Source organism: Gopherus evgoodei, chromosome 1, assembly GCF_007399415.2.
Source record: "Gopherus evgoodei ecotype Sinaloan lineage chromosome 1, rGopEvg1_v1.p, whole genome shotgun sequence".
Lineage (NCBI taxonomy): Eukaryota > Metazoa > Chordata > Testudines > Testudinidae > Gopherus > Gopherus evgoodei.
In genome coordinates, this window is record NC_044322.1 from 65,346,409 (window position 1) to 65,370,866 (window position 24,458).

General features: G+C 38.5%; 1 long non-coding RNA gene across 3 annotated transcripts in view; it reads left to right on the forward strand.

The window, feature by feature from the left end:
- Positions 1-2,090: 2,090 nt before the first annotated feature.
- The window catches only part of LOC115653251, a 201,396-nt gene continuing 179,028 nt past the window's right edge, over positions 2,091-24,458 (forward strand). For 2 of the 3 annotated variants that reach the window (XR_004000890.1, XR_004000892.1), the window contains exon 1: positions 2,102-2,151. This is a non-coding gene — a long non-coding RNA (uncharacterized LOC115653251). Of the gene's footprint in view, positions 2,152-24,458 lie in introns of all 3 variants that reach the window. The other variant, XR_004000893.1, reaches the window with a different exon arrangement.

A 24,458-nucleotide genomic window follows, 5' to 3' on the forward strand; every position in this document is an offset into this window, starting at 1 on the left:
AAATCAGTATAACATTTGCTCTGTTCCAGACCTTTTGTATCTCCCCAGATCTCCTTGAATTTTCAAAAGTTATTACCAGTCATTTGCATTAGCTGACTCATTAAATATTCTCAGAGCTGTGTTATTTGGAATTGATAATATTTTATGATCAAATTTCATAAATATTCCCTTGCCTAATTTTCTTTTGTTTAACTTGTCCAATTCTGCTTATATGGCTCTTTGAGCAGATATCACTTTTGCTCTTGGCTAAATAGTTCTTTTCTGACTTGGCTTTTGCTTTTTTTTTTTTTTTTTAAATTGTGAAATGATTTGGATCCATTTGAAAATACTGTATTCAGTAACCTTTTCCCATAGGAGATAGTATTCAGTCAGCAATAAAAGAACAATGGCATATCCTCACCAGAGATCCTAGGCCACCGAATATTTCACCTAACTGTCTACTTTTTATACACAAAAGAGGCAAACAAAATAAGAGACTTTTGGTATTGTACCACAGCTAGACGAATGCTTTCTTAGACTTGGCACCGCACCACCACTGGGTAACTTTAAGCACAGGAGATGTGCCCAGTGCAATCATATATGTTAAATAAGTACTATTCATTACCTCCCAACAGACAAGGAATTTAAAATCCATCAATTCATCACATGTGAGGCTGATTATGTGATTTACATGTTAAAGTGCCCCTGTGGATTAATTTGCATAGGAAATACTACTAGGGCACTGAAACAAAGGACTAGTGAGCATGACAAGAGTGCTATTAGCATAGAGAATGCAGAGTCTTCTGTAGCCCATCCTTTCAAACAGTTTAAATATATTCCTCAGTCATGAATACATGCGTCTTGATGGGTTTCCCAGCCTCACAAGGGACAGCACAGAAAGAACCAGAGGACAGTATGACTCTCTAAGGGGGTAAACAATGGGTGGGCAAGTGGACATTATTTAGATTTAGGAGTTAGAGGAATTAAGTCAGGTTCTAACCCCAACTCTATCACTCACTGTGTGATGACACCAGAAAAGTCATTTAACCTCTTTGTTCCATATGAAAAATGAACATAATAATATTGACTTACTTCACCAGGGTGTAGTTAGGTTTCATTAATATTTGTAAAGGGCACTGAAGTCTTTAGATGCCCTCGTCCAGACTAACCCGCGGCATCGGCGGGTTAAAATCGATTGCTCGGGGATCGATATATCGCGTCTAGTCTGGACGCGATGTATCGATCCCCGAGCGCGCTTACATCGATTCCGGAACTCCATCAACCCGAACGGAGTTCCGGAATCGACACGGAGACCCGGGGACATCAATGCAGCGCCGTCCAGACGGGTGAGTACCTCGATTTTAGAAATTCGACTTCAGCTACGTTATTCCCGTAGCTGAAGTTGCGTATCTAAAATCGATTTTAATATCTAGTCTGGACGTGGCCGATGAAAGGCACCAACTATATTTCTATAGAATTGTTTAGTTCTACAAGCAGCTGTTGGGCTATTTGCAAGAATCTCTGGGTGAAATCCATGGCTGGATCTCAGACTTGACGATAGTAAAGATGCCTTTGAGCCTTAACATTTCTAATTCTATAAATGCAAACTACGGTGTTATAAATATAATATTTTTCCATGAGTCTCCAATTTTAGAATTTATGTCTCGTAATCTCTATTTGATTCTGTACTGTGTTTTCCTTTTTTAACTGATTTAGTTATTAGGTACTTTAACTATGTCCCTTTACTCTATGGCAATTTACTAATGTGATATTCTACTAAAATATGCCTACTATGTCCACTACAATACCCAATGTAATACTTGTACATTCTTTTATGTACTTCTTTCTTGTACTGTTCATTCCACAATTCCTTACTCATGCAAATATATTCTGTTTATTTTATTTGTAACTTATGAAACATCTGGCCTGAAAACACTTTACATCAGGTATTTGAAGTGTTTAAATTTGGAAATTATCTCAAGACCCTCAGTGGAATGAGGAGCACTTTCGTGCACTAGAAAATTCAACTTTGTAAATAGAGTAAATGAAATCTAAACCAGATAACCAAGCCTTTTATTTTAAAAAGAGTTTTGTTTTGTTTTTCCTGCGTCATAGATGTCCAGTCTTGCCAAGCATGATGATGAGTGATGGTGATGCCTTACAGAAGTCTAGGTGAGTTCAGTGTCTTCTTCCTATAAATTTATTCCTTTTTGCCTTGACTGCTCTTGAGATCTTAGCATTATGGCACTGCCTGCAACTATGTAACACCTTGCTCTCTCTAATATATTATCCAATGATATAAGGACTTAGCACTGTGTAACTTTATGCACGAATAGTTCTTCTGAGATCAAGTTTTTTCAGGATCAAGTGTTTATTTCTTAAATGATACAAGTGTACATATATTATATATATAAATTTAAGATGCAAAAATAAAACAAAAATCAACTAACCCTTGTTTTCTAATGGGAAACATTTGTATGTTTGATCAGAGTCTTTTGACCTTTTAAGATGGCATCATCAAATTGGTAAGTGGGATGGAGGAAAAAACTATTATTTATTGATCTACACTAGTTGAATTGTTAGCAAAATACTTTTTTTATTTAAAAACAATTAAAAACCTCTTCTGTATTGCTTTACCTACATTGTGGACATAAGTTAATTGAGAACATGTTTCTATTAAGGGGACATAGTCACATTACTAGAGAAAACACGATGAAAATTTAATCAGTATCTGAGATACTCTGACCTTTCAGACTTGCACAGTATTTCTTATTCCTATTTTATTTTGCGTTGAGAAAGTCTCCACATTCATCTGTTTTGTTTTAAATATTTACACTGTGACTTCGATGGGTAGAGCACCAGGTATATTATTTGTGCAGGTGGCTTTCTTTGCCAGTTTTCCCACCTTTTTTGTGGTGCTGTCTCCTCCCACAATTAAAAGTATTTTACTTTTACTATTATTTAATGATATATTGTAAATTATATTTAATTATTTTATTGTGGTATGAAAAATAATTTACTGTATAGTTATAACATTCTCTTTTTAATGTACTATTGTCGCACCTTCCCACTTTTTCACTATACTCCCTCACTTCCCTCTTTCTCAAGAAATAATTATAACTCATTTATACCCTATATTTCCTATTTAATGTATAATCTTTGTTTCAATTGTCTTTCCTGATAATTTATTCTATAGATAAGAAGTATTTCCATATCTGTGAAAGTACATTCTATGAAGTAGAAGTAATTCTATCTCAGTTTCCCATTTACTCCATGTTTGTGGTTGGTGGTGTGAGGGCTGTTAGTTTTTAACCACTTATTAGAATAAAAATGTGTCTCTGTACTGTGAATCTCTCACTCAACTTTGCATTTCCCTCTCATAATTAAAAAAAAAACACATGCTATTAGAGCACATCAAAGTCTCTCCTTTCCCACTGTGAAAAAAATTAGTTCCCTTAATCTCATAGGTCCTGATTCAAAGCCCATTGAAGTCAATGGGTTTCTTACTATTGACTTCTGGGGGTATTGCCTCTGGTCCAAAAGAAACATTCTTCAGATCTGGTTGCTCAACAATGCATCCTTTTCAAGGGAATAAAATCCTGCCTCTGGTACAGTAGCTAACAGTGAACATCACATTTGAGGTGGTGCTGATACCTTCCTTATAAAATGAAAAAACAAAGTCATGTAGGGTTTTAACTTAATTTGCTCCATCTTATTAGTTATTCTTTTTGACCCCTTTTTAGTTCTGCAGCTGATCAAAGATAGAATGCATGGGGAAAAAAGCTTTCCCATCAGTTGATCTGAGAATCTGGTTTCCTTTTCTTTTCACTTGTCGAACTTCCTGGCTTAAGGATGTACAAGATAAAATCTGAATAACCCATTTTAGACAGAATAAATATCTATAGATATTATTGCTAAGGTTCTGTCTGTGCTAAGAGGAGCTGATTGTTTCTGATAGATTCTCTGCTGGGCTTAGATAGTAGATCTCATCTTACAGCCCCAAGACATAGCATTAACCTAGAAAGCAAAAGATTTGGCTTTATTTCCATCAATGAGTTTTCCCCTGCCATAATATTTCATTATTTGTTTATGTTAGAGATCTACAACCTTCAACAAGCACATACATTTGTGTACAAATATGGTTTCTCTTGCACTCAGCAAGGCACTTCTGTTCAGCCTTTTCTGTGAATACTCAGGGTCAGGGACAAGCTCTAGCTCGAAAGATGAGCATTAAAATAATGCAAATTTTGTATGCTAGCACTAGAGCTGTGGCAGCTCTAAAATGCTTCCTAGCTGCTTCTCACACAGGATTAAAAACAAACTGATCCCTGCACTCTGGATTGGATTTAGAAATACCAGCAGCAGCTAATTATTCTAATCTAAAATTGAAAATGGAAGGGACCTCTTTTAGCTGATAGCTACTCTCTTTGTTCCTTTATGTACTAATCACATCATGAATGGTTTGTTGTTACTTGTTAATGAGTGAGAGTCAGGCCCCACCCTGTCCTTACCCACCAAGAGTCAGATTTTTTTCCTGTTGCTTTGCAGGTACATAAGAATGGGGAAAGATGCAAGATACCCGAAACAGGAATGAAGGGGGCAACATCGTGATTTCATGGCCCAAGCACTAGACAGCACAGTTTGCCAAGCCTGCAAGGGCTTAATATGTTCAAGCCCTGAAGGGGTGAAAAAGTGGGTATACTGTCCTGCTACACCTGTGCTTGTACCTAGCTGGCATATCTGAGCCTTAAGGGAATCCAATGTGCCATTATAATGACTATTATGTTTTTTCTCCCTCTCTTTTGCTTAAGACTTTCCCACATAGGGACTCTCAGGAATGTTAATATGAAGGTGTGAAATCAATATGTATAAATTAAAGGGCAATAAGGTGACCATATTTTGTAAACCAAATCCAGGGACACACAGCCAAGACTGAAAATGTAAGTTGTAGAGCATAGCAAGGCAAAAAAAATAAAAATAAGTAACTTCTATTTTAACAGTTGCATATAAACACTACAAATACAAAACAAATATGCATATGATCACACTAAAGACATGCCCTAAAATGTTATTGGTATAATTCAGAAAAAGGCTGACAACTCTGGAAAATGTGTTTATTGGTGACAGGTTTCAGGGGGATAGCCATGTTAGTCTGTATCAGCAAAAACAGCAAGGAGTCTTTGTGGCTAAACCCAGAGAGGGAGCAGAGCAAGAGCTGAAACACATAGGAAGAGTTACTTTTATTTACATCATCTCAACAATATACACTCTACCCTGTATATTTTTTTAAGTGGTTTGTGCTGAATCTCACTAAATGCATGAAAGTTGTGTTTCCCTACCCTATAGCTTTAGCTACTCTTCTAGAAAAAAGCTAAAATTAAAGTATTACATTTCACAATCCACACACAAAATAAAAACAAAGACAATGGGCTAGATTTTCAAAGTACTTAATAGCCAGCAGGTCTGATTGAGAACAATGCTATTTTGAAAATTTACCCACTTATTTAAGTCTCTCAATGGAAGGCCTGGGACACTTGGCTCTTTGAAAAGTTGGCCCAAAGTTTGTAACTGTCATTATGGGTGCTGCACCTGCCTTTACTAGCAGGACCAAGTATTCATTTTATCACAGATCCCTGAGTGGCCCCCTTCAAGGACTGAAGTCACAAACTTTGGTTTAGGAGGCCAATGTGCAAACCACTGAGCTATCCCTCCCTGCCATTGCTTCAATCTTCACTCAGAAATTGTGTCTATGTGCTTAAAACAAATTAATATTAACAACAAAGGGGAAAGAACACAAGTCAGAAAAAGGAAACAACAGGTAAAAGAATATTTAGATAACTTAAATGTGCTCAAACTGGCAGGACCTGATGAACTTCACCGTAGGGTATTTAACTAACTAGTGAAAGCAAACATAGAACCTGTCTTCAAATAGGAGAAAAGGAGGAACAAGGGAATAATAGACCTATCAGCCTAACTTCAATATCCAGAGAAGTACCAGAACAAATTATTCAATCAGTTTGTAAGCACCTAAGGATAAATAGAGTTAAGGACTAGCCAACTAAGATTTGTCAAGAACAAAGCAAAGCATGCCAAACCAATCTAATTTCCCATTTTTGACAAGGTGACCAGCCTAGTGGACTGGGGGGTTAGGGTTAGTAAGGCTTTTGACACAATCTAATCTGACATTCTCGTAAACAAAGTAGGGAAATATGGTTTAGATGAAATTACTATAAAATGAGTGCACATCCATTTGAATGACCATTCTCAGAGTGGTTATTAATGGCTCACACTCAAACTAAGAGGATGCATCAAGTGCTGTCCCACAGGGGTCCATTCTGGGTCCAGTACTATTCAGAGTTTCAACTAATGACTTGGATGACAAGGCAGAGAGTATTCTTATCAAATGTGCAGACACCAAACTGTACAGGATTGCGAGCACTTTGGAGGGCGAGATTAGAATTCAGAATGATCTTGATAAATTGAAAAATTGGTCTGAAATCAGCTATGTGAAATTCAATAAATACAAGAAAGCCACATGTACAAGCACAAAATGGGAATAATTGGCTAGGCAGCAGTACTGCAGAAAAGGATCTGGGGGCTATAATAGATCATAAAATGAACATGAGCCAACAGTGGTGCTATTGTGAAAAAAAGCAAATGAAACATCCTAGAATGACAACAGAAGTGTCATATGGAAGACATCGAAGGTAATTGTTCACTCTACTTGGCATGATGAGGCCTCAGCTAGGAGTATTGTCTCCAGTTTTGGGTACCACAGTCTAAGAAAGATGTGAACAAATTGCGGAAAGTTCAGAGGAGAGCAACAAAAATTTAAAAAGAGGTTCAGAAAACATGATCTCTGAGAAAAGGTTGAATGATGTAGTCATGTTTGGTCTTGAGAAATGAACGCCGAGCATGGACAAAATAATCTTCAAATATGCAAACATTGTTATAAAGAAGATAGATTAATTGTCCACAGAAGGTATGGCAAGAAGTAATCAACTTACTTTGCAGGAAGGGATATTTAGGTTGGATATTAGGAAAAAAAATTCTAACTATAAAAGGACAGTTAAGCCCTGGAACAGATTGCTGAGATTCCTAGACCTTTTCTACTCTGCATATCCAGAATACTTTTTCCAGTTCCAAGGGAACATTTCATCCAGTTCTCTGGGATGGAAAAAAAAACCAAATAAAAAAACCCCAAAACCCCTCAGTTTGACGCCAGCTGGTCAGTCAGGTTACTTTATTAGGCATGTAACAGCTTTTTGCCCATGCAAGGCCCAGAGGCATAGGTTTAGTTACAGTATGATACCACAGTTCCAATTCATGTCACACACCACACATCATTCCTAGCTACTAACATCTATACTTCTGGCATATAAAGAGCAATCACTTTGCAGACTGCATACAAACCAATTGCTTTGCAGATTGTGTCAGGCAAGCGTATCGGTTCAGGGTGTTTCTGCCTACTTTGTTTACTGTAACCATACCCACAAGAGTTAGTTCTGCCCCCCTTATTTACTATAAACATATCCATAAAAGTTAGTTGTTTCAGCAATTATTTGGTCAGGCTTGATCAGCAGTTACTTGTTCAGGCATGTCTTGTCTTAATTTTGGTCTGCTCATGTCAGCTAAGCCAACTCTACACAGGTTACCTAGGGAGGTTGTGGAATCCTGTCACCTAGTTTTTAAGAACAGGTTAGACAAACGCTTGTCTAGATATACTTAACCCTGCCTCAGCATGGGAGAAATGGACTAGATCAGGCATTGGCAACCTCTGGCACGCGGCTCACCAGGGTAAGCACCCTGGCAGGCCGGGCCAATTTGTTTACCTACCGTGTAGGCAGGTTCGGCCAATCACGACTCCCACTGCCCACTGTTTGCCATCTCAGGCCAATGGGAGTGGCGGGAAGCCATGGCAAGCATATCCCTCGATCCGCACCACTTCTCGCCACCCCCATTGGCCTGGGACGGTGAACTGTGGCCAGTGGGAGCCACAGTCGGCCAAACCTGCCAACACGGCAGGTAAACAAACTGGCGCAGCCTGCCAGGGTGCTTACCATAGTGAGCCGTGCCCCAGAGGTTGCCAACCCCTAGACTAGATGATGTCTTGAGGTCCCTTACAGCCCTACATTTCTATGATTCTGTTAACTAAGGGTCAGTTAAATGGTCAAAGGCTTGTAGCTGCAGCAGCTACAATATAGCTACATTAATCCCATAATTAGCTCTCCAACCCCCATTCTTTACCTGAGTGTCATGCTCTTTAAAGTAGACCCATTATAATTAACAGAAACATCATGATATCCATTGTATGCTGTCTCTAAAGGTGGATTCTGGTGTTTTACCTAGATGTACAATCCCAAAATGGTGCTGGAGAGTTGCATGCAAGATTATATTTTGCCCTATAGAAATGATGTCATCTGTTCTTCAAGGCTCTCTCAGCAATGGAAAAAACAGTAAAATCAATAATAAAAATGGAAGGCTTTAAGAGCAATAATACTGAAGCAAAACTCTGAAAATCTCCATTAGTTCTTTTAGTGTGCAACACAAAAATCAGCATCAGTAGGGAGCTGTCAAGCAAAAAAACTTCTGAAGAGGAATATGGTATTGCTATTGACTGCCAACCTACAAAACCAGGGGTGAGTTGTATTGTTATGCAAGGAGGCCACATAACCATTTTTGAGGGACATTTTCTCCTATTATTTATTTTATGAGTAACATTTTAATCAGTATGTTTTTTTTTTCTAATTTAATGAAAAATACACATCTCCACTTCTGCATCCTAAGGCTTTGGTTTTTATATTCTAAATCTGCCGGGATGTTCACAGAACAGTAACCTTTTTGGGGGGAGGCGAAGGGTGAAAAGGAGAGATTCTCCCAGCTAAGTTAATTTACACAATAAAGAATGGTCCCTTTCGTACAATGGGGCAGATTAGTAAAAAGGATAAAGAAGAGCGATCTCTTAAACATTCTTTGGCAAGCCTCAGTTATATGGCGGAACATTATGAAAGTAAGCATGAAAATGGGGACATATTGACAACTTTTCCCTTAAAGACAGAAGCACAACAAAATTACATGCTCCAAGCACAGGTCCCTCAAGTGCTCAACCAGGGACTTATTTTATTTCCCTTTTACTAGCTCCTTATGGGTACTTTATGGACCAGTTGTCTCATCTCAAGTGTCTGATCTGGAGACATAAATTAATTTTAGATGCACTTTTTATCCTTTGGCTGCGAAGGCGGTATTCAGTATTTGTTTTGGTTGCCATGGAGATAATTGACTTCCTGCAGCAGTAAAGAAGCCTTGTTTGGGGTATTAAAAGGGGTTTGGGTCCAGGGATTCTTTAATTTTCATGCAGTGAGAAGTCATTTAATCAACAAAACCTTTATAAATTTCTCTCCCTCGTAATTCAAGTCACTCTTTATAATCTTGTGAATATTTTGTTTATTTTTCCTCTGCCTCTCTGTTGTAGCTTAACCCATGTGCTCCTCAGTACTGACTCAGACCAGAGCCAGGGGCAGATAGTCTATTTCTTATGGTGTTGCATGTCGGTCAGACACAAGCTCCCAACTGAATATTATCCGATAGAACAGCATAAGAAACAAAGATAATAAAAAGTTGCTTTTAAAAAGTGTTATCCTTCTGGAAGCACGGGTGGGAGTTCATCAAAAGGAGATAAGAATTTCAAAGAAACAATTCTGTAGTCAGTCTCTGCGTAACCAATTAAGGTCCCCAAAACTGCACTCCTTAACTTTGGCCAGATTATAGTGCATGGTACCCTCCTCTCCCACATAACTAGTTAGAGGTGGGGCCATTTAGAATTGCAGTCCCTAAATTCAGGGATTGACATTTCTAGCAACCCAAAGCGGGGAAAAAGAAAGGAACAAGAAAGATAGGGTGCTGTCCCCTTCAATGGCTAGCACAGCTGTCAGTCAAAAGGGAATAGACACTGCACCCTGTAAAAGGGTATAGCTATGTGTGTGCTCCCTGCACACCTTGGAACTCCAATGGACCTGCATGTCCTTGAGGAACAATGTCTTTTAAATCCCTCCATTGGAATGGTGCAGCTATGCTGTCTCCGCAGTGCAGGGCTACATCTAAAGATTCAATAAAGCTCCAGGCAAAAATTCCATTGACAGACTCTAAAAAAGGATTTGCCCTGTTTCCAAAAAAATAAATGTTAAGAGTTTAAACACAGGAAGGATTATAAATGAAATCTACATCAATCACATCATTTGCTCCCCACCCTCCAGCCCCCTCGTCCTATCCTAGGTGTTATGTCTTTAAAACAGAGCCATTAAAATTAACAAAAACATCCCTTGTCTGTTGTCTCTCAGGGCAGCTTATGGTGGTTCTCTTACTTAGATGTGCAATCCCAAAATGGCACTAGGGAATTACATACAAGATTATATTTTGCCCCCACAGAAATGACATTTGTTCTTCAAGTCTCTCATAGCAAAGGAAAAAAACATTAAAATCAATAATAAAAATGGAAATCTTTAAGAGCAAGTAATACTGAAGCAAAACTCTGAAAATCTCCCTTAGTTCTTTTAAGTGTACAACACAAAAATCAATTTGAAATGACCCTGAGAGTCAGCCATTCTCGCCCCTGTGATAGCAAAAGAAAAAAAGGGAGAGAAACAAATTAAAGTAGTACATAAAACTCTTTTTTGCTTTCCAAAAGTCTTTAGAATGCTTTTGAGCAAGGAGAGCATTTAAAGCAAGCTTTTGAATTATCAATATCATCTACCAACTTTTGTGGTGTGTGTGTGTGCGCGCGCGTGCCTGCCTTTAGCCTTATGGTATATCTGCCAGTTCTTTCCTGCTCTGTCTTTTTCCCCTATCACACAATGATTGCACTTCAGATAGGCAGCAATGCAGTTAGCTGTTTCCCTACTCCTGTGTTTGCATCCTCCCCATCCTGTTCTTATGTATTTATTAAGTTCCCTTTTTCTACATATATCAAGATGTAGATCTGAATATTTTATGCCAGACGAACAAACTCCACCTTATGCAACCAAAAAGTCAATTCAAACTACAGCAAACCCAAGAAGGGTTACTGTATAGAAGATATTTCACCATTTTCTGGACTAATATTGTGTGCAGCTGGAATTACCATTAATCCTTTTCCCTAAATTAAGTGAACTGAGACTTCTGGTTTTCTGTGGTGAGTTGTAGAATTGCACAAATATGGAACTTCTAATATCATATTTTTTAGAAAACAGACTACAAAAGATAAGCATGTAGGAAACAGCAAAGAAACTATGGAAACATTTAATTTTGTTTTACTAAAATAAAAGAACGAAATATGTACTCTTTAGCACCTGTGCAAATATATTTGCATTAAAAACCATTTATTGTATTATACTTCCTACCCTCCTCCCTTCCCTCCTCCTTTATACTGCATTTTGAAATGCTGAATAGAAAAATCCTATTTTCATATTGTAAGATCAAGTTACATCAAGGTCTTTCTGGTAAAAAAGATCTTCAGCATCTTACTAGAATGTTAATATATTGAAAGCCTCTGAGAGCCAATATTGTGATCTTTCGTGACGATTTACTATAGATAAAACTGATGTGCAGCTCCAGTAGCTCTTTAATACGCAGGATTTTGCTAAGTAGCACAAAGATTTTCAAGCTAAAGTCACCATATGAAAAGATTCAATCTAATGTCACGGAGTTTGAGGACCCGCGTTTTAAAAAATTTAGCATGCGCACAGTATTTAAATATAATATCAGCTCTTCCTGACACAGAAATTGTAAGTTTGAACTTTCTGCATCTTAAGGCTACAGTACAAATATTATGGCTGCAAATAAGGTACCCAATAAAAGAAATTACTAAAGCCACTTCTCTTTGACTGTGTTCCTCATCCCACCCAATTTTGTAGTTATTCATCTTCTACTCTAGATTGTCAAACTGCAATCAGAATTCCAATAATGATATGGGATCCCCATATTTTTGACCAGATAAAATACGTGCATAATTTCTTCAGTGCAAAATGAAATTCTCTTTCCAACAACATAAAGTTTAAATCTGGCAAGAGACTAAGCTAGCAGCAGATGTTTGAGATCCTAAGTTCCCCATGTTGAAGGTTAATAAGTACAGGTGGTAAATACTTACAAAAGCAACAAACAAGCAGTGACAGAAAACTGAACATTTCTGCTTGTTTTACAATATTTTCAAACACTGAAAGATTATGCAGAAATGCATCCTTCAGAAGTCTGACATTTAATAATTCTGCCTCTGACATACGCCTAGGGAAACCCCTTAATAGTTTTCTTGTAAATGGTGGTGTAACTACTTTGTAGATTTTTAGAAATTTAGATCTATAAATAGAAAGAGATTTTAAAGCAGCAGATAGTCATCTAAGCACCAGTCTTTCAAACATTCACACGTGTGACTATGCATAACCATTCACAGCACTGGGAACTTAAGATACATTCCAACTCCTATTGGAATCAATGAAAACTTTCATTGGCTTCAATGCGTGTTGGATAAGACCCTCTAGTACTGTCTCACAAAATTACTTCTAATACCACTACTTCTTTCTATTTCCCCCTCAGAGACAAAGTTAAGAATCAACACGGTGGGAACAGAATTCGAGTATATGCCTGCACTTTTGTAGTGCAATTCTAATGCTCAGTGTTCAACAATTTTTAAGTAGCTTCCTAATGTATGTTTTTCAGATACAGAATATAGAAATTATGCTTCCTTGGCTTTCCTCTACCACAAAACAACATGAGCACAAGGCCCAGGACAGACAATTTTCAGTCCTGCACCAGTCACAGTTTTAAGATCCAATATCTTGCTCCCAATCCAGGCTGCAAATGGGAGCTGTATACCATTGGGAAAGGTCTCAGCTTCTAATTATGGAAGATCAGGAGACATGACATTATGTATGAAAAAGCTATTGTACAGAAGGTAATTTTTAGAGGTTTCTAATATTTATTAGCTATCATTTCTCTCCCTCTGAATCCTGTATTGCTGGACTCATAATAACAAAGACAACCTTGCCTTAAGTGTTGAGAGATGTGAAAATAGTAAGAATAAAAAATGCTCTACCATATTTCTAAAAATTTTTCTGTCAAATACATGACATGAACAAAATATATTAGAGTGGCATAAAGGATTTAGTGGTAATGATATGGCATGACATGCATAACATGTTTGCACTCATAAATTTTGCAGAAACCCAAATTCATGCCAATAAAAGCTTGAAACTATATGATCATGCAATAAATGTCTGGGCAGATCCTCAGGTGATAAAAAATGGTGTCGTTCCACTGAAGTCAATGGAGCTACAACAACTCATATCAATGGAGGATCTGATTTGATCTGTATAAATTACATTTAAAAACTGTTTAAAAAACATTCAGTTTGCAAAGTCAAATTATCCAGAAGTTAGCATATGACAGAAGTAAGGATGTCTGTGGAATATTAATTCATCCCCCTTGTGTGTATGTGTTACTCGTCTAATTACAGGATCCCATCCCCCACCCCCCCACAGGGGGACTGGCCTGTGCACTGGCTCAGGTAACAAAGAGCGCTCACTAGGTTTGGAGGCAATAGAACAATTCCCATTGACTTTGTGGACACTAGATCAGGCCCCATATGGGTAGCTATTGAACATTTCTTTGTACCCTAATCATAGAATGTGTGGATCCAGTCCTTATTTACTACACACCATCATTACTTTCTTCATGGGCTTGCCACAAACATGAAGAAATATGTCGCAACACAGCCTGGGGTAAATTAGTGTTATCATCACCATTGTATAGCAAGGGCACTAAGGTACAGGGGGCTAGATTCACACAGTATACTTGGATGTTGCAAAGGTTGACCTGTAGGTGTCCTGCTGTCCAGTGAAAGTCACCATCCCGAGTTAGGTGTCCAGGTTCCCATGCATCATATGGAGCAAGTCAGAAATTGATCCCCAGAAGCCAGCAAGCTGAGCAGAGAGCCATCTAAGCCCACCCAAGCCTCATTCCTCACCCAGGCCAAACTCTCAGTGAAGTCAGTAGGAGATCAGTTTATCTAAGGAATATATTGAAAGGCACTCAGGTGAGCAGCAATAGAAGGAAAGGAACAGACCACTCATGGGATATATAGGGATGGGAGGGAATTATCTGCTGCCCTTCTGCAATATCCTCTTGTTAGTGGCATGTCTTCTGCATAGCCATTAAAAACATTTGGTTCATGAAGGTCATTCACCCTGCAAACATTTTAGGGTTAGTGTACTTGCTGCAACTCAAGCTGTTCATGAGATTAACACTAAATATAACATCTGTATATTTTACAGCAGAACAATTTGCTTATATTCCTGAAAAAAATATATCACAAGAGAATATTTTAGAAGAGCACTGTTAAATTATATATGCATATTTTATATACAATGTCCAGAATATTTGGACTCATGTCTGTGTCTCAATTTCCTCCTCTGCAAAATGAGAATAATGGTGACCAATCTCACAGGAGCATTGTGAGGACTCACTAATTAATACTTATATAGCATCTTTCTTCTTAAGAAGACTGCACAATTGCTAAGTTATATTATTTTATTGCAATATATACAAAGAACAAGAAAAAATTCACAAAAGTCTTAAATATAATTCCATAGAATGTACTTGTTGTCCTTATTCATTTTAAGGATATATAGTGATTGTTTGGTATTGAAATAAAAAGTATAACTATACTGATGATTTATTGCTTGGATTTAATTAATGTCAATGGAGTGCTATTTGCTGTATAAAATAACATGGGCCAAGTCTTGTTCTGATTGCATAAATCAGGCTTAAAATTAGGTTAGTCAGTTATTTGGAGAGACTCCTGGATGCATTGTTTTTGCATCATTTTTCCCTAGAGTAGGGAGCTTGGTTTGGAACAGAAGGATTGATCAGAACATGTCCACATTACAACAATACCCAGTTCTTAAGACAAAGAAGATTTTCCTAGAACGGCCATGCCAGGTCAGACCAAAGGTCCATCTAGCCCAGTATCCTGTCTTCCAACAGTGGCCACACATAAAACTGAAAATATTTCTGAAGCTGTTCTAGTAAATTGAAACTCAGGACTGGCCCAAAGCTTGACAGCATTTACACACACACCTTTGACAAGGATCTGGCCCACAACTTTACCATGAAGAGCTAAAAGTCTAAAAGACACTGACCGTGCTCAGATAGACAAAAACCTTTTGGAAAAAAACAAACAAACAGCTAAACAGGGCTATTTTGCAATGCTTAATTTGTGCCAAGGCCTGCACCTCTAGACTAAGCAGTTCATAGCTGCAGCACCTGTGGACTTGCCATGTCAGTTATTAAAGTAAAATTGCTTGAGCCCTGGGACCTCTTTCGTTACAAATTAAGCACTGCTGTTTTGGGTGGTATAATAAGGTTAATGTAATATTCCTTAGTCACATTCACATACAGACCCCATAGTTAATAGTGGGGATTAACTTCAGATCTTCAACCCAAAAGCACAAGCCCTCTGCACTTGAGCAATGAACAACTCCTTTAGCTGTAAGATAACGGAAGGCTACTTAGTCTTAAACCAACCACTAGAGAGAGATATAATAACACACAAAGCCAGCGTACATCAGGACTTTTGAGGACTTGTGGAAGTAAGTTTTCAAGAAGGTTTTGTTTTAGTTTGGGTTTTTTTGGATGAAGAAAGATAGAAGACACCTCTGACCCTAAGCAGGTTTTGAACAGACACAGAAATGATCTAACGGTCAGTTTAAAACTATCAGAATGATGAAAAAGAAACATCTGCATGTGGGAAAGGCACCAGCCTGGCCACCATGCTGGGTATTAACCAGGGACTTCCAGATCCAAAAGCATGAGTTACAACACCTTGAGTCAAAGCTCTTTAACTAGAGCAATACCAGACTCATATGCTCTGTGCCCAGTCCACAGAGGATAACACAAACATACTTACCAATGAATTTCACGTGACATCAACCCTAAGACGACCTCATTTCCACAGAAGGGCACTATCTAACCACAGTCTGTATTTAGAATAGACCAAAAGCAGTTAAAGGATTTAGTTTATTCTAGGAAACTCTAACCAATAGCATAGACATGATTCAAAACAGTCATCTTAGACAACACATAAAAGTGCTTTAGCATAACATGGTGAACACCAGAGTAACACATATCACCATATGTTTACATCACCCAGTAGAAACAACAGTATTCTATAAGAACTGTTAAATTGATTACAGGTCTCAAACATGAGTATAAACCCTGCCCCTGTAGCCTCAGCAGTTCTTGGTGGCTAAGTCTAAGTATCCAGAGAATCCTGCAGAAGCGGAGGATGGAGGCAGCATACAAAAGATGCCCCATCCCATTCACTCAGATCGGCCTGCTTAGGAAGGGGGTAGGGGATGATGGAAATGCAGCATGGGTTAGCAAGGAACACCCAGGGCACAGGATTAGTCACCCACACATCTGTACTTTTTTTCTGTCACCCTCTGGCAGCTGTATGATCCAGAAGCCATTTGTACAACAACAACAACAACTTTGCTGGTGCTACTTATGAATAATATTACATATTATTGTGTTCCAGTAGTTGTCACTCATTAACTATGTACCTATGCTCACATATGTACAACTATCTCTTTCTTATAGTCTCCAGTAACATCCTACACAGAACCCATAATGTTCTCTGGAGCAGCAGCAGCTGGTTATGAGAGCAGCAGAAGTGGGTAGTAGTTGCAGATGGTGTCAAGAACCTACTTGGTGCAGAGGAGAGGAGCTGATTTGAGGCAGAGAACAGGAGCAGAACCATCAGGGAGGAATGAGAGGTAGGGGTTAAGGAAAGAGTACTGTGGAATGCAACAGATATATTGAGAGGGTAGCAGATGAGTATGGGAAAGGGCACTCCAGTGTTCTTCAGGAAAGATCTCATATTGATTTTGAGCCTGGGGAACCATTGATTCTTCACTGTAGCCGACCATATCTCAGATATACAGGAGAATGGCGGCCACAGGGATCATATTGTGACTCCGTGGCCACTTGGCCCCTGTCAGTATTAGAACAGGCGGGGCCTTACTCTACTACAGCAGACTCTATGCCAGTGGACTTTGGCTCCAGCACACTCCCTCCCACTCAAGCTCACACCCCAGAGCACTCCTGACATATCCCCGCCATCCTTTACTAAAGCAGTAGAGGGTGGCTAGTATAGGAGGTGGCACAGAGTCCCTTTATGCAAGCAGTGTGCTCTAATGGCAGTCACTATAAGTTTTAAAGCCACTTTGTGCTGTTTATACTTATGAAAACAACAAGGAGTCCAGTGGCACCTTAAAGACTAACAGATTTATTTGGGCATAAGCTTTTGTGGGTAAAAAAACTTCAGATGCAAGTTTTTGTGGATACAGACTAACATGCCTATCCCTGTTATACTAATGAAGTGCACAGTGGCCTTTGCAGACTGGAAAATTCATTCCTATAGGGGATGCAATTAAATTCAGTTATACAGAAATTACTCTACACATTTATAGAATTTAATGGGGAACTAGATCCTTTCTATACAAGTTTTGAGCCATTCTATAGAATTTAATAGTGAATTTTATGCCTGCTGAAACATGGCTTACCGTTTCTACAGAAAGGCAATTATTTTCTATTTAATTCCAAAGGATTTTTCCATAAAGGTAATCTCAGGTTCATTCAAGTGCTATTCTTGTTCTACCACAATGGACATTCCTCCCGGCTTCATTTTGCTCAGGGAATGCTGTATTTAGTAAGCAAAAATCCATCAAGAGAATCAGAAGCACAAAACTTGTGTTCCTAATGTAGGAGTACAAGCATAGCATTCCATAATTTCCCACCTGATCATTTATGAGTGGTAGGATCTTTTCTTCCATAGTCTTACGAGGATCATTAAACTTAAATTGCCTTTTTTATTCTTTTTTAAAAAACAGTTATATTTAAAAGATATTTCATATAACATTATCTCTATCCTACTGATTTTGCTTTAATCAAACTAAGCATTATACATTTCTTTATGCTACGTGCATAGTCTTTTGGAGCACGTGGGACACAATTTCAGTTTCTTTTGTATTGGATGTACAGGCCTTGTTATTTAATTTGTGAGTTTATTTAGATTGTAAGGTCATCAGGGCAGAAACCTGGCTTCTTATTTCTCTGCAAAATGCCATGAACACATAGGGTGCTACATAAATAATAAATAACACTTCCTTCCGAGTTTTGCTTTCTTCACAAATGAAGTTGAAAAGCCCAATGTGTCAGACTCAGTGGAGTCCAGCAGAGTGGGAAAAAATGAAACAGTTTACATCTAAGCAGGTGTGACAGAATGTAGCAATTAATAACCTGCAGTTTTAAACCAGTAAGCTTCCAGTTCATGCCAAGCACAGAGGTGGCAGTGTTCACAACAAAATGATATCTGTACATCAATAGTGACTTGCGTTATCACCACGCATTCACCAAAGGTCTGATATGTTCTGTACCCTGGATACTAAGAAAACATTGCAAGTAAGTAGGCTGGAGAAGAACTGACACAGCTGACTTAGTACTGATTGTTCCTTCATAAATGCAAAGTGCTCCACTTAGGAAGGAACAATCAGTTTCACACATACAGAATGGGAAGAGACTGTCTAGGAAGGAGTATGGCAGAAAGAGATCTAGGGGTCATAGTGGACCACAAGCTTAATATGAGTGAACAGTGTGATACTGTTGCAAAAAAAGCAAACGTGATTCTGGGATGCATTAACAGGTGTGTTGTAAAAAAGACACGAGAAGTCATTCTTCCGCTTTACTCTGCGCTAGTTAGGCCTCAACTGGAGTATTGTGTCCAGTTCTGGGCACCGCATTTCAAGAAAGATGTGGAGAAATTGGAGAGGGTCCAGAGAAGAGCAACAAGAATGATTAAAGGTCTTGAGAACATGACCTATGAAGGAAGGCTGAAGGAATTGGGTTTGTTTAGTTTGGAAAAGAGAAGACTGAGAGGGGACCTGATAGCAGTTTTCAGGTATCTAAAAGGGTGTCATCAGGAGGAGGGAGAAAACTTGTTCACCTTAGCCTCCAATGACAGAACAAGAAGCAATGGGCTTAAACTGCAGCAAGGGAGATTTAGGTTGGACATTAGGAAAAAGTTCCTAACTGTCAGGGTAGTTAAACACTGGAATAGATTGCCTAGGGAAGTTGTGGAATCTCCATCGCTGGAGATATTTAAGAGTAGGTTAGATAAATGTCTATCAGGGATGGTCTAGACAGTATTTGGTCCTGCCATGAGGGCAGGGGACTGGACTCGATGACCTCTCGAGGTCCCTTCCAGTCCTAGAGTCTATGAGTCTATGAGTATGTAGCACCAGTTCAACAGACTGTAGGGGTGCAAATGTCAACACAGCAGTTTGGCAAATAAAGCCATTTATGAACAGAATCTAGTGAACTGCAATTATCTAAACATAGTAACAGATCTCTATGTGCTTGATTCTGAACATGGCAATATCTATTAGCAAAATATCATCTCTTTCCATGTTAGTGTCACTGGGAATCTTTTGCAAGGAATCCAAGATACCTCATTCTATACAGCATAGAATTACTTAGTTTAGTATAATGGAGGCTGCTGAAAAGTCTCTGTATATTGTATGCTGAACTGTATCCTGTTTACTACCATTTTGCTGCCACTCCTATAATGTCAATGAATTAACATGTTATGCAGTTTTCTGAGCAATTAATTCAGTTTCTGCCATAGCAGTCTCAATTTGGCTAGCAATAAGTACAGCTTTCTGTAAAGTTAGCTCTGATTCTAATAATAACCACTCACCTCTGCACGAGATGGCTCGTTTCTCCACAAGCTGATCTCAAATCATCTCATCAGACACACCCCATACTGGCACATGAAAAGTGGTACCTGTAAAATATTAAATTTATTCATAAATAGATTCATCTAGCTTTCTTATGCATTGGTGAAATATGTATCTTTCTATTAGCATAATCATGTTAGGTACCAAAGGGTTCTTTGACATTGAAACTGAAGTTTGCATACAAATTCCCGGGAAAGGAATTGTATAAAATATTCTTAAACAACAACAACAACAAAAACTTAGCTTAAATAGTGTTAAGATTGTAAACTAAAGTTGCATCAGGATTCTCCTTTCAATGGAACTTTTGCCATCTTCAGATCTGTTCTGTCTTCCGTATTTTTATAAACTACTGGAAGTTTTAAGTCTTAGCACATTTTAATTGTCCAAAGTACTTTGGGTTGAAAAAATTTGTAGTTGTTAAAATATATTGTTTCAAAAAACATCTTTCAGATTTTTGGACAAGGAGTTTCACTAAAAACAAAAAATAATGGTAAAAAACATGGGAGCTTTACAGAACCCCAGGACACTCTTTAAAGTTCACATACTGTAAGAAAACATCATTATTGAGCAAAATGGACTATTGCCCTACACCACAAACACCACAGAAATAGTGGTTGAATAAGGTTGATTTGTTAGGGGAATGAAAATTCACAGATAAGTCTTCAGTGACCAGCTAAGTCTACTAGTAGCAATAAATCCTAAAATTTGAACTATTAGTATAAATGTCTTTAGAACTGCATAAGCTACTTACTGAAGACAAAAGTGAAAAGACTGATGTAATGTTCTAATATCTGTAACAAAACAACACTGGAAAAGTTCAGCTCCTCTGCTGAGTTAAGTATGGACTTTGACATTGGTGATGGAAAATCTGATATTGTCAGCACAAATTAAACAAATAAGAGAAGAAAAAACAGCAAACTCATCTGGACTTCCATGTTTTGTAGTTCAGGGCCTGAAAATATTCCCAGAAAAATTGGTCGTTAGGAAATACTATGTATAATTACTGTGTAACATGTTTATGTGTGTCTTTTCTCTTAAACAATAAAGCTATTGAAACAATGTTAGCCAAGGAAGTCATTGCCACTTGAGCTAATTTTGGTGCAATGCAGAGTATTGATATGAGCTTGGTGCAACTGGAAAAGGAGGCGAATTGAGGAAAATGATGTCAGTGCTTATTCATAATATAGCTCCTAACCTTAAACTCATTTTTCAAGTACATTCACTTAGATGTAATTTGGGTACAACTCCAGTGAAGTCATTGGCTACACCAAAGGCTGAATTTGGCCCTTTGTGTTCACATACTGGGGAAGTGATGCTTACCATGTTCTCAAAATAGTTCACATTCCCTCTTCTAGCAAATATGAGAAATTATTTTATGAAGAGCCTTAAAAGATAAATTGGTGCCAGCATTTTTAAAAGGACACAATTTTCTCCTGTGCTCTGAACACTGGATCCAAGAACTTGATATCCTACCCTACATCCATCTATCCATAGAACTCCCAGTGGTATGGCAAAATATCAGAATGAACATTTCATGAAGATATCTCCTTACTTCAGTATAGAACATTTCCACTGCTGTATTAATCCTTTCCATAATCCTTATCATAGCTTTCAAATGATTCAGCTGGAACCCACCTCCAAATAATTCACTCCAGATTTGACACAAGATTCCATCCTCAGAAAAGGATATGTCCCACTTGGTTATACTAATATTGTACTCCAAGACTTAGCACGTTCTTTATATTACACCATCCCACAGTAAGATCCTCCTTCTATGTCCAGGTAGAGCCTCATTGAATCTGCAAAGGGGCAGGATGCCAAGCTAGCAAATCACATTGCAGAAGCAGGGTGATAGTCTGACTGTTAGTATACTAATTGAAGGCTGAGAAACAAGTACAACTTACATGGAACTGACCACAATAGTATTGCTGAATGGGTCAATAACACCTTCCATATCTTCTAACTACCCCATGTATTTTCAATGAAAAGGCTTTTAATATATTCATAAACTATCTTATAAACCAGTGGTTTTCAACCAGGGGTCTGGGGCCCCCTGTGGGGCCCTAAGCACGTTTCAGGAGTCCACTAGCTGAGCTATGGGGTTTTTAGAGCATGTTGGGGGGGGGAAGGGACTCAGATAGAATAAGGTTGAGAACCTCTGTTGTAAACTACTTCCTTAATTTAAAATAATAAATTTACAGACTTCTGAATCCTTCAGTTATTTTATGTAAAAATATCACTGGATGGATTTGATTTTTTGTAACTCACTGTTCTGATGTTGGTTTTTTACAGTGCCCCTGATTTGTATGTCTGCAAGATACAGTGAGAACCATGCCTCTGGACATTTCTGATTTTTAATACAGAAGTTAAAACTAATTTGATTTAATTGCTCTAGTTTTGTTTTCAAATTCTTCTGTTAAAGAAATTCATGAAAGTGCAGGATATTCAATAGCTTGTATGCAGTAAATGTTTGAGAGGGAAAGGGTTATTTTAGATTTACACATTCTGCATAAAATCAAAATTATTGCTATAGGAAAGAATTTAAATTACCCAAGAGTGAGGATCTGGCCATCAAAGATGGTAAACGTCCATGTATAATTTACATAGACTGCTGTATGCTAATGAAAACCCCTCATTTACCCATACTTTGTGTAATTATCTGTACCAAAGAGTCAGACAGTAAAAACTAAAGGAAAAGTTCTGGGACAGTTTTACTGAATACTGTTTTGTAGGTCAACAGGCTTCAAGGGCATCTTTTTAGTACGTGTTACAGTTGAGCTATAGAGAATGATGTGAATTAGATTTGGATACCAATCTCAGCTGGAATTGTCTGTGTGTGACCTAAAGAAACTGTCAAAGAGAGTGACAGAAGAGGAGAGAAGATCATATATGGCTTTGGTAACAGTGGAAGAATATTACAAAAAAATCTGAAGTCTTCCAAAAAAAATAAAATGTTCTTATTTAAAAAAACTAAAAGAAACAAATGAACCTATGCAGTAAAACACAAAACATTTTCAATTGAATTGCTTTGTGTTACACTGAAACTATAACATATTGAGGATAAAACAAAAATGTATAGATGACTATTTTATTGGTCCAAAATTTGGAGAACATAGCCCTCTGATAAATGAAACAATAGATCAGAGCTACTTCTTTTTTTTGCTAAAATGCTATATGCAGAGAGGGAGTCTTGAGAAGCAAACACACTAGTTAATTCTAGAGGTGAGTCTGTGCTGCAAATATCAGATCTCGATCTGAACTTCATAGGTATTTTGATTTAGACTTTGGACCGCAGAAACAGCCTACAGCTGTCACTGTAGCAGCTGGTGCCAGAGTGGCAACTGGGGCTCCCCTGTTAAGTCAACCCATCCTCCCCCAGCACCAGCAGCCCAGGTATCACTCCAGGGAGGGGGAGAGAGCCAGCGAGCCAAGGGAATTGGTTTCATTGTGTCCTTGTATGCACACGCATGCGCTTTGCGCCCCTAAATATAGCAGTCAAACTACACCTATAGGCACAAGCACCCATCTGCACATTCCTTCAACATCACATAAGCCACCTCTTCCCTCTGTGCTTTGTCCCTTAAATGCAGGGAGACTGTTCCTGCAGATAGTTATACATCTGTTATATTTAAGGTATGCTGGAACTTGGCCACAGCTGCCATAGGCACCAGTTTACTCACTCTAAAAGTGCCAAAGAGGGCAACAACAAATGTCATCTTAAATGAAATGCCACCCACAGCAGAGGATTTCCAGTGTTATGGGTAACCTGCCATTCCTTCAGCACCCACCTTTTAAGAGTTTCTGCACTATGAAATACTCACATGGCGGGTTTCCCAGATCTAACTTACTCCAATAGGACAGGCCTATTAGCTGACCACCCTCTCTCTAAATTCTCTATCACATCTTAACCATGCTACCCCCCATATGAAGCATGATCCCTCACTATTAAGTCCTGTGGCAAGATGGCCAATGTTAGTATGGGTGGGTCCTGCACTTTTCTTGGCAGGGGGGCTAAGATGCTACCCCCTTGCCCCTGCTCTTGGGGTGCTGAGGTCTCCACTAGTGGCCCAGGAAGGTGGCAGAGAAGGGAAGATAGGGAGGGGGTCTGGGTTTCCTCCTCAATTTGAGCCCCAGTCCCACTCTTCCCCCTTGGATGGGGTCCCTTCAATGCTCATGCTCTCCTTCCTCTACTTCCACTGACTGCCTGAAGTAGGAGGTTTTATTGGGTTCCTGAGAGGGCCTTAATTGACTACAGGTGCTTCAATTAACCTATAGCAACCCTCCCTAGTCTACAGGGAACCACACCTTAACTAGCCTAAGACTTATATATTTCCCCTCTAACACTCTCCCTGGCCCTCCTGTATCACATTTCTTACATGTGAAGAAGGAAATACATCTCTCACATAACTAGAGAAAATTCTAAAGTGTCTACTTTGTATTTTTAATCTCCATTCTGAACAAGCAAACATCATTCCACTCTAAAATAGACACTGCAAATCATGAGCATGCTCAGTAAGCTCTTAGGGTTTCTTTTTTTAAAAAAAGGATCCTGGCAAAGAGTAAAGTGGATGTGACTCAACAGAATCACAGTTCTGAGGCAAAGGAAAAAAGTGAACATGTGCAAAATTGGTAACTATTGAGCACGTGTAGCAAGGT